The sequence below is a fragment of the Neophocaena asiaeorientalis genome, unplaced genomic scaffold (genome assembly GCF_003031525.2).
Source record: "Neophocaena asiaeorientalis asiaeorientalis breed wild unplaced genomic scaffold, Neophocaena_asiaeorientalis_V1.1 scaffold42, whole genome shotgun sequence".
NCBI classification, from domain to species: domain Eukaryota; kingdom Metazoa; phylum Chordata; class Mammalia; order Artiodactyla; family Phocoenidae; genus Neophocaena; species Neophocaena asiaeorientalis.
The window spans coordinates 2,001,527-2,010,984 of record NW_020172633.1 but is presented as its reverse complement, the minus strand read 5'-3'; the positions used below and the strand labels follow the sequence as shown (position 1 = coordinate 2,010,984).

General features: G+C 35.3%; 1 pseudogene; it reads left to right on the top strand.

Moving 5' to 3' along the window:
- The first annotated feature begins 7,715 nt into the window (after nt 1-7,715).
- On the top strand, nt 7,716-8,093 carry LOC112395929 (60S ribosomal protein L31 pseudogene; annotated as a pseudogene).
- The last annotated feature ends 1,365 nt before the right edge of the window (nt 8,094-9,458 follow it).

Genomic DNA, 9,458 nt, shown 5'->3' with positions numbered 1-9,458 from the left:
TTCAAACTTCTGTTTGCATAATAAAGCATATTTACACTAATTGGATTAACCCCTAATACAGCTGATCACCAAAGTACCATATAAAGGATAGTCAATAATTATAAAATAAATTAAACTTCTTTCTAATTTTTTTTCTGTATCTTAAGAATTATTTAATTGGCATATGCAAAGTTTAGAAAGATAAGCACATATCTAAAATGCCAAATTTTTATATTAAAATTGACAAATACATTTATCCTTTACGAGTGTGAGGTAATTCAGTGTCATGCAGATAGTACATGCAGAATACTGACTTGAAGTGTTTTTATTTGTATCTATTGAATAATATAATTCAGAAACTCTTTGATTTGTAAAAATTTGCTATTGTCAGACCCTTTGAAATCCTTAAAGGGTCTTAGTTCTTTAAGTTCTAAAGGCCTTAAAGTTCTCTTAGACTACTCAATCCTACAGCATTTTTAATGACAAAGCATATTCCTAAGGTCAGAAAACGTAGCAATCTGGGTAAATTTTTTTTTTTTTTTACAAAATATGCATTAATGTGTCTAATACACACGTTCTTGATAACAAAATTTGGGAAATAGTGGTGTAGTGTAGAACATGAATAGGAAAGGCAGATTATGTAATGAGACATGTCTTATAAGAAGAGCAATGTGGAGGCTGATTTGGTTCATCCCTCTACTCAGTAAAGGAAGCCCACCGCACAGCATCTGACAGCAGGTCTCTACCTCAACATTCTGGGGGACAAAGTACTGACAGTAAAGCAGTCCATCACATTACAAACACCTTAGACAATCCTTAGATGAGCTCCATAATCTGACCAGATCCAAATGTACCCATTCACATCATGAAACTTAATTCAGTCCCTGGTTCTCCTAACCCTTGATATGCAAAATGGCAGATACCCTTTATCAATGAAATCAACCCAGATCTATCAGTTCTCTCTTTCCTTCCTAGTGATCTATCACATATGTTGGTATTTGATTGGTTTTTCCAAATTATTTTACTCTAATTATTTTATATGCTAATTCTTTTTCCACCAAGTCTCACATACAATTCCTCTGCAAGTTTATAAAGAATGTTGGAACAGGGTTGAAGAAATACATGGCCATTTAACCCTTCAGCCCAATGCAAAGTAGAAAACAAATATTTAACGTATACTATGCAAGCAAACCAAGTAGGTATGCTTAAAAGATAGATTAACCATGTCATTTTAATAAGGAGAACTCCAGGCATTTTTCTTTTTAATAATGTCACAAGATTTTTGTAATGCATTGATCAAAAAGAATCTTATAAGCAGGAAGGTAGAAAATTGGAACTATCACAGAAATTTAACTAGAAAGAGCCAGGGTGACTTGAAATGGTAAATACATTTCTCTAATAATTTTTAAACTACCAAAAGGGCATGAAAAGAAACACGGGAGATTGATTTACATTCATTCTTCCTTGCTTGCTAACTAAAATATTGTAAAATTATTTTGATGTACTTTCTCCTCTCTCTGCCACCACCTTGTCCTGTGTCAATGTGTCATATTCCTTTCTAATTATTTTTACTTTGGTTAGGATTTGGATAGATTTTGGTTGAAATCCTTTTATTCTTCATATTTTGATTCTCATCTTTTACTTAAGTGACAAAGACAGCCAAAATTGTTGAGTAATTGAACCAGTTTTGAAAGGACAGCAAAATTCTTCTGGTCCTATTTGCCCCATATCCTTTATGTGTGTTAGGAAATAAAGGTTTACTTGGAACAAACATTTCTAAGAGAGAAGTTACATGAAAGAAGAATCTTCTGTTTATCCCTCAGAGATGCATTTCATGCAGTAGTTTCATATAACGACCAGGACCAAAAATTGTCTGGGTTTGAATCTCCACCACTATGTCTTGAGCAAATTATTTAACTTCTCTGATCCTCAAGAAGCCTACAATCTTGGGGGCTATTAAAATTAGATTCCATACCCCCTGCCCGACTCCTACGGCTACATAATCCCTCAAGTAGCAGCGCTCTGAAAAAAATAAGGCATGAAAGGAAAGTTGATACTCTTTTTAATAAACACTTGCACAGTCATGTCAGGCAATGTTCTAAGCACTTTACAAATGTCACCTCAGGTAATCCTTACAAAAATCCTGTGACTTATGCGTCTTATAATCCACGTTTTACAGGTGAGGAAATTTAGGCTCAGATAGATCAATGGCAGGCCTGGGATCCAGCTTAGGCAGCCTTACTACAGAGGAGCTTTTGCTTTACCAATGGCCAAAGGAATTTAAAAAACACTGGTTTAAATAGTTAAGTATGTTGTCCTACAACAAAAAGATACACAGCTATTAATAGGCTGATATGCACTGGTGAATCTCCAAGAAATGTGCATGGCAATCAGGATGTCCCATAAAGTTTGACCGCAGAATTGAAAAAAGTATATTATTTCAAGAATCTTCTCATAGGAATTGTACTCCTTGAAAAAGTCCCTGGGAGGAAAGGAAAAATACAAATAAATAGCTTAAATCATATAGATCTGTCCTCTGTAAAAGGGTGTCAGTAACAGATTAGAAAAGAAAATAACTATAAATGACTTAATTTCAAAGATGCTAAGTGACAGTTTTAAGCAATCTATTCTGAAAGAAATAAAAAGCTTTAAGGTAAAGAATCCAGATTTTTAAAAAAAGTTTAAAATACCAGTGGGAAAAGCATTTCTCTTAGTCTTGATGAGTGCAACTTTAAACATCTGTCTACTTGAACTTATTAAGATTCCAGGGCACATTTTATAATTCTGAGCACTGTTATCCACTCTGCATAATTGTTTCCCTCCCACCTAACTCCCTTTAGAATGGCAGTTGAAAGAGATATTTCCACTTTCTGTTGTAAACCATTATAGTTATTGTTCCTATTAGGCGATTGATCCATTAACTTTCAAAAGTGACGCATTCCAATACTGGATAAAATATTTGCTTTTATATAATCTCATTAAGAGATCTCTAGAGCATTCTGAATGATATTATCTACATGAATACTGATTTAGTAATTGCAACTGCTACTAAGGCTTAGCTGGGAAAATAATAGACAACACCATTATAATTACAAACATGTTCATAATCCTTTAGCCTTTACAAAGTGCCTTCTCAAATTTGATTCTCAATCTTTGTGAAATAGGAGAGGTATCAGTGTCCTTACTTTGTGGGTGAGAAATTTAAGTCCCAGAAAATAAGGAAATTACCAAAATTCATACAAATAGAAGATAGTAAAAATTGGTTTTGTTTTTTATTTTAAATTTCTTGATGCTGTTTCATGATTTGTGTAAAAAATTGAATTATAATTTAGAATAATATTCTTTTCATTTTAAGAGAGGTTTTTTCTAAATATAATGTAAAAAGTATTAACATAAAATGGATAATAATCCTTCACATATCTTATTTCTTAATGTGTTTGTTTTTAAATAAACAGATTGGAATGGGTAGATGATTTTCAAATTTGCTGTCTAAAATGAGTGGTGGGTTCCAGCACTTCTGACAGGGTTTGTATCTCTTTGAGTAAAATACATGTTTCTCCCCTGAATTCATACATTTGAATCCCTAATATGAAGCAGAGGGAAGGACGGATGGAAGGAAGGAAGGAGAGAAGGAAGGGAGGGAATAGAAATGCAGAGACCTATCCTTGTCTTAAAATGGGAAATTCATTACCTCTGTTGCCATTTCTTACTTCTTCCTCCCAGCCTGCGAACTCATCCTTCAAATCCCAATCATATACTATGTAAACATCCCTCATATGAGTTTTGTTCCTGGCTATGTGAACTTAGCTTTTATTTTTTTTCAATTTTTATTTTATATTGGAGTATAGTTGCTTTACATGTTGTGCTAGTTTCAGATGTACAGCAAAGTGATTCAGTTATACATATACATATATCCACTCTTTTTCAGATTCTTTTCCCATATAGGTTATTACAAAATATTGAGAACTTAGTGTAATAACCCAGAATTTAGATAAATCAGTTTTACTATGCTATTGTCAGGCTCACTCTCCTGGTATATGTGATATTTAGTGCAAAAGAAGTCATTTTTGTGACAAGGATATTTGTAGCTAATAGTAAACTAGACTATACTTCAGGGAATTTATAGGAAAGGGCTCTTAATTAGGGATTTGGGACTATACAACCCATAGTTCTTGAACATGCTCTTGGCAATGTGCTTGATTTTGTTGCCATGGTAGGCCATATGATATTTCCTCATTAAGTGCATTTTCCACAAGATACTTGGTTACTTTTTAGTAGGTAATGAGAGTGGCAAACAGTACCTTCAGTTTTCATTCCCTAGATCAATCATTTTATGTCTCTATCATGAGTGTCAATATAAAATAAAAGTATCTAATTATGTCCAACAGGACAGGTAGTATGAGCTAGTCAGGTGATCATAAATAAATAGATTCAAAAATAGAAACTAGTTGGAGAAATAGTAAATAAGGGTCTTGTTTCTATTTCAAAAGTTGATTTCTTAACATCACACTGTTTCTCCCCTATACTGAGTTTACTTTTTTGCTAAAACATTTGTTTCTTTCAGAGGGCAGACCCTGGCACCTAACAACCTGAGTGTGTACTTGGATTTCCCCACATAGAGAAACTGTAAACCTTAGGCAAGTTACTTAAGGTTTATCAGCTTTGCTTTCTTTATTTCTTAGATTGTGATAATAGGAATAATGCCTATTTTTTAATAAGGTATGAAGAAGCAAATGAGCAAATGCATGCAAAGTGCCATGGTGATTAGTATATAATGATTAATAAATGTTAGTTTTTATTAATATAGGTCCAGCTAAGTTCAATACATTAATGCAAGTACTACAAAGGGAGCCTTATGAAACACCAGATATTAAGATTCCATAATTATCAGAGAATCTTCGGTTCCCATTTCCTTCAATATTTTGAAATATTCCTTCAAAATATTTACACCTTTTTTACAGTGTAATATTTTTCATCAAGAAAAGAAACAATGTGGAATTCCCTGGTGGTCCAGTGGTTAGGACTCTGTGCTTTCAATGTCGAGGGCCCGGGTTCAATCCCTGGTTGGGGAACTAAGATCCCACAAGACACGTGGCACAGCCAAAAAGAAAAAGAAAAAAGAAAAGAAACAATGCTAGCCTAAACTGGGAAATATTTCTAAAATATAATACTGCCTTATTCCTCAGACCATTTCATATAAACAGTAAAGAAAAGAGATGTTTAGTAAAGTCCAACTTTTAACATCTCCCAATATGTATTGATCAAAGAACTTACAAAGAATAAAGTAATGATTGTAAAGTATAATAAATTATCTGATTAGGAAGTAGAGAATGCTTTCGTAACATGAAAATAGGGGCACTACATACAAGGTGTAGGGGCATCCAAGGGCTGCCTGGCCAGGGGAAATTTAGGGAAAACTTTATAAAGTAAGTAAAATTTAAGGTAAGACCTACAAATGTATAGGAAAGAACTAGATAAAGTGAGTGGTGGGAGTGAAACTTATAGGTAGGTGTGAGATTGAAAGTTCAGGCAGAAAACAACATACTTGAAGACTTAGAGGTAAGAATATATGGAATCTCAGGAGAACTCAATGAATTTCCATCTTGCTGGAGTGGAGAGATGGATGTGGGGTGTTATTGTTGAAGTGGGTTGAAGTTGGGGTAAGAGTTGAAGTGCAAAAAAAGAAATGGGCTCAAATAAAATACATATGTCCAAGAGTTTGGACAATATCCTAAGGGCAGTAACCTATCAAAAATTTGAATTTTATAAAGAGGGAACACTGAAGACAGGGAACAGACAGGGATGAATTACAAAACAGAGTCGGCAAGATCAGGTAAGAGGTGGAAGCAATAATCCAGAAAAGGGATGAGGATGGGATGCCGGAGGAATGGGTAGTGATGCTAGGAATGGAGAGAAACATTGGGTGGGCCAAAAAGTGCCTTCAGTTTTTTAAGTAAAAATAAAAGACACATTTTTCTTTTTCACCAAGAACTTTATTGAACAACGTATTCACCCTTTTGTTCCACTATCTATCTTCTGCCATTTTTCAGGCAACTTCATAATTCCATCTTCCCAAAACTTTTTATCTTTTTGAGCAAAGAACTGTTCTGGTGTCTTTTACAGTCTTCCAAGGAATTGAAATTTTTTCCATTAGGAGAATTTTGTAAAGACTGAAATAAATAGAAATCCAAAGGTGAAATGTCTGGTGAATACGGCAGATGAATCAGAACTTCCCAGACAAGCTGTAATAGTTTTTGCCTGGTCGTCAAAGAAACATGCGGACTTGCATTATCCTGATGGAAGGTTATGCATTTTCTGTTGACTAATTCTGGACACTTTTCATCAAGTGCCACTTTCAGTTGGTCTAATTGGGAGCAGTACTTGTTGAAATTAATCGTTTGGTTTTCCAGAAGGAGCTCATAATAGGGGACTCCCTTCTAATCCCACCATATGCACAACATCACCTTCTTTGGATGAAGACCGGCCTTTGGTGTGGTTGACGGTGGTTCATTTTGCTTGCCCCATGATCTCTTCCATTTCACATTGTTGTACAGTATCCACTTTTCATAGCCCATCACAATTTGTTTTAAAAACAGAATAGTCCAAACGTTTCAGTAGAGAATCAGATGTGGAAATATGGTCAAAAGGTTTTTTTTCACTTAACTTACGTGGAACCCAAACATCAAAGTGATTATGTTATGCATTTTCTGTTGACTAATTCTGGACACTTTTCATCAAGTGCCACTTTCAGTTGGTCTAATTGGGAGCAGTACTTGTTGAAATTAATCGTTTGGTTTTCCAGAAGGAGCTCATAATAGGGGACTCCCTTCTAATCCCACCATATGCACAACATCACCTTCTTTGGATGAAGACCGGCCTTTGGTGTGGTTGACGGTGGTTCATTTTGCTTGCCCCATGATCTCTTCCATTTCACATTGTTGTACAGTATCCACTTTTCATAGCCCATCACAATTTGTTTTAAAAACAGAATAGTCCAAACGTTTCAGTAGAGAATCAGATGTGGAAATATGGTCAAAAGGTTTTTTTTCACTTAACTTACGTGGAACCCAAACATCAAAGTGATTAACATAACCAAGCTGGTTCAAATGATTTTCAATGCTTGATTTAGACATTTTGAGTATGTTGGCTATCTCCTGCATGTTATAACATTGATTGATCTCAATTAATGTCTCCATTTGATTGCTATCAACTTCAACTGGTCTACCTGACCATGGAGAATTGTCCAGCGAGAAATCTCCAGCACGAAACTTCCAAACCACTTTGACATGTTTGATCCATCACAGCACCTTCTCCATACAGTGCACGAATCTCTTTTTGTGTTTCAGTTGCGTTTTTACCTTTCTTGTAATAATAAAGCATAATATGCCAGAAATGTTGCTTTTCTTCTTCCATCTTCGATATTAAAATGGCTACATAAAAATTCACCAATTTTGATAAGTCTTTTTTTAAATGCATGCTGATATGACAGCTGTCACATAAAATCTAACAAAATTGTTTCAAATAAAGTTAAAGATAACTAAGTGCTACTAGAGCCATCTTACGGAAAAAAAACAAATGAACAATTTGGTCCACCCAATAGATTTGATGGCTATTTGGAAGGATGGAAGGATAGGAGGCTGTGGTCATCTCTGTGATCCTGCCTATATGATATCAGAAGCAGAGAAGATCCTCCCACAATCCCTTTCTCTCTTCCTTTCCAACCCTGGCATGGCAGGATGTCTCCCGCAAAGAAGGGTGGCGAGAAGAAGGGTCGGTCCACCATCAATGAGGTGGTGACCAAAGAATACGCTATCAACATTCACAAGCACATCCAAGGAGTGGGTTTCAAGAAGTGTGCCCCTCGGGCACTCAAAATAATCTGGAAATTTGCCATGAAGCAGATGGGAACTCCAGATTTACACATTGACACCAGGCTCAAGGAAGCTGTCTGGGCCAAAGGAATAAGGAACGTCCCATACCATATCTGTGTGCAGTTGTCCAGAAAGTGTAATGAAGATGAAGATTCACCAAACAAGCTCTATATGTTGGTTACCTATGTACCTGTCCCTACTTTCAAAAATCTACAGATAGTGTGGATGAGAATTAACTGCTGATTGTCCAATAAAGTTATAGAACCAAAAAAAAAGAAGTAGAGATGACTCAAGGAATAAGGTTCAGGATGGGGTTATGGGAGTAAATGGCTGAACTGGAATGGGAGAAACACTCCATGTAGATGAAACTGTCAAGAAACTGAGGATCAGGATATTGGTAAAACAGAAGTCACCCAAAATAGCAGAAGAGCCTAGCGAGAAGAGAAAGATTACCAGTCACATGCTATTTTGTCTTTAAAAATTAATGCAGAAGGAGTAATTAAAACATCAGTGGTTGAGAACAAAGAAAAAGGAAAGGTTATAGTCTTATACCATTAGCCTCAAAGGCATGTAGAAGTCTAAACATTCCTAGAGGATTATGGTATATGAGAGAGTATGAAGCAAGGAGGACACCTAGTGTATCTTTCCAATTCTGGGGAAAGGAAGGGATAAAACAATGAGGCTGCTTCACTTGAGTGGGGAGGTTGAAAATTAGCTCTCATGAGCCCATGGTTTGCTCTGAACACCCATTCACCTATAACACACCAACCAATGTGGACAGGCTGGTTCTTACAACTCGTTTTGTCCATCTGTCATTATGCAAGATTGGAGATGAAGGGAGTAAAAGAACTGAAGGGGAGTTTGTTGCAAATGGTCTAGTGGGAGCGTAGGGAGGATCAACTCCTTGCCTTGCTGTTCACTAGCTCTGAATTTTGGACATTCTTGAACTTTGTATTAATCATTAACCTTAATAAGACATTGTACAACCCAAGGTTCATTCCATCTCAAGACTCCCAGCATCTTATTCTGATTCTAGTATTGTACTTGCATCATATCAGGTCCCATTCTTCTACCCCTCCAGTGTCCCCTCTTCCTGTGCCTCTATGTAACAGATTTCATTTCATGCAACCGTCTTCTTAGTTCCTTCTTGTTTTGAGTTCAGGGTAGATTTTCACAGAGTCTTATGATTTATTTTAAATTTAACTTTCTGAAGTTACAAATTCAAAACCCTTGTCAGGTTCAGTTACCAAATTCTATTTAATGTATAAGTCTAGAAAAACCATAATCTTTATAAAGGGACTTTGAATACTACTTCAAATATTTTAAACAGAATTTATAAATAAAATATATTTTAGATTCATTTTAAGCATTTCAATTTTCTGAGAAAAAGCCTTCTCAAGTATTAGGGATTTTTATAAATCCAAGAAATTAACTTATGAATATGTTACAGTTGAAGTTTGTATAAATGTTCATAACATACTGTACATAAACAGCACGATTTCAGCTTACATCACCATTCTGAATCAATTACTCAATAACGTTTTAAACTGGGTTTACGAGGCTGTCACTCAAACTTGCCAAATTTTATTAAATTTCACATATACAAAA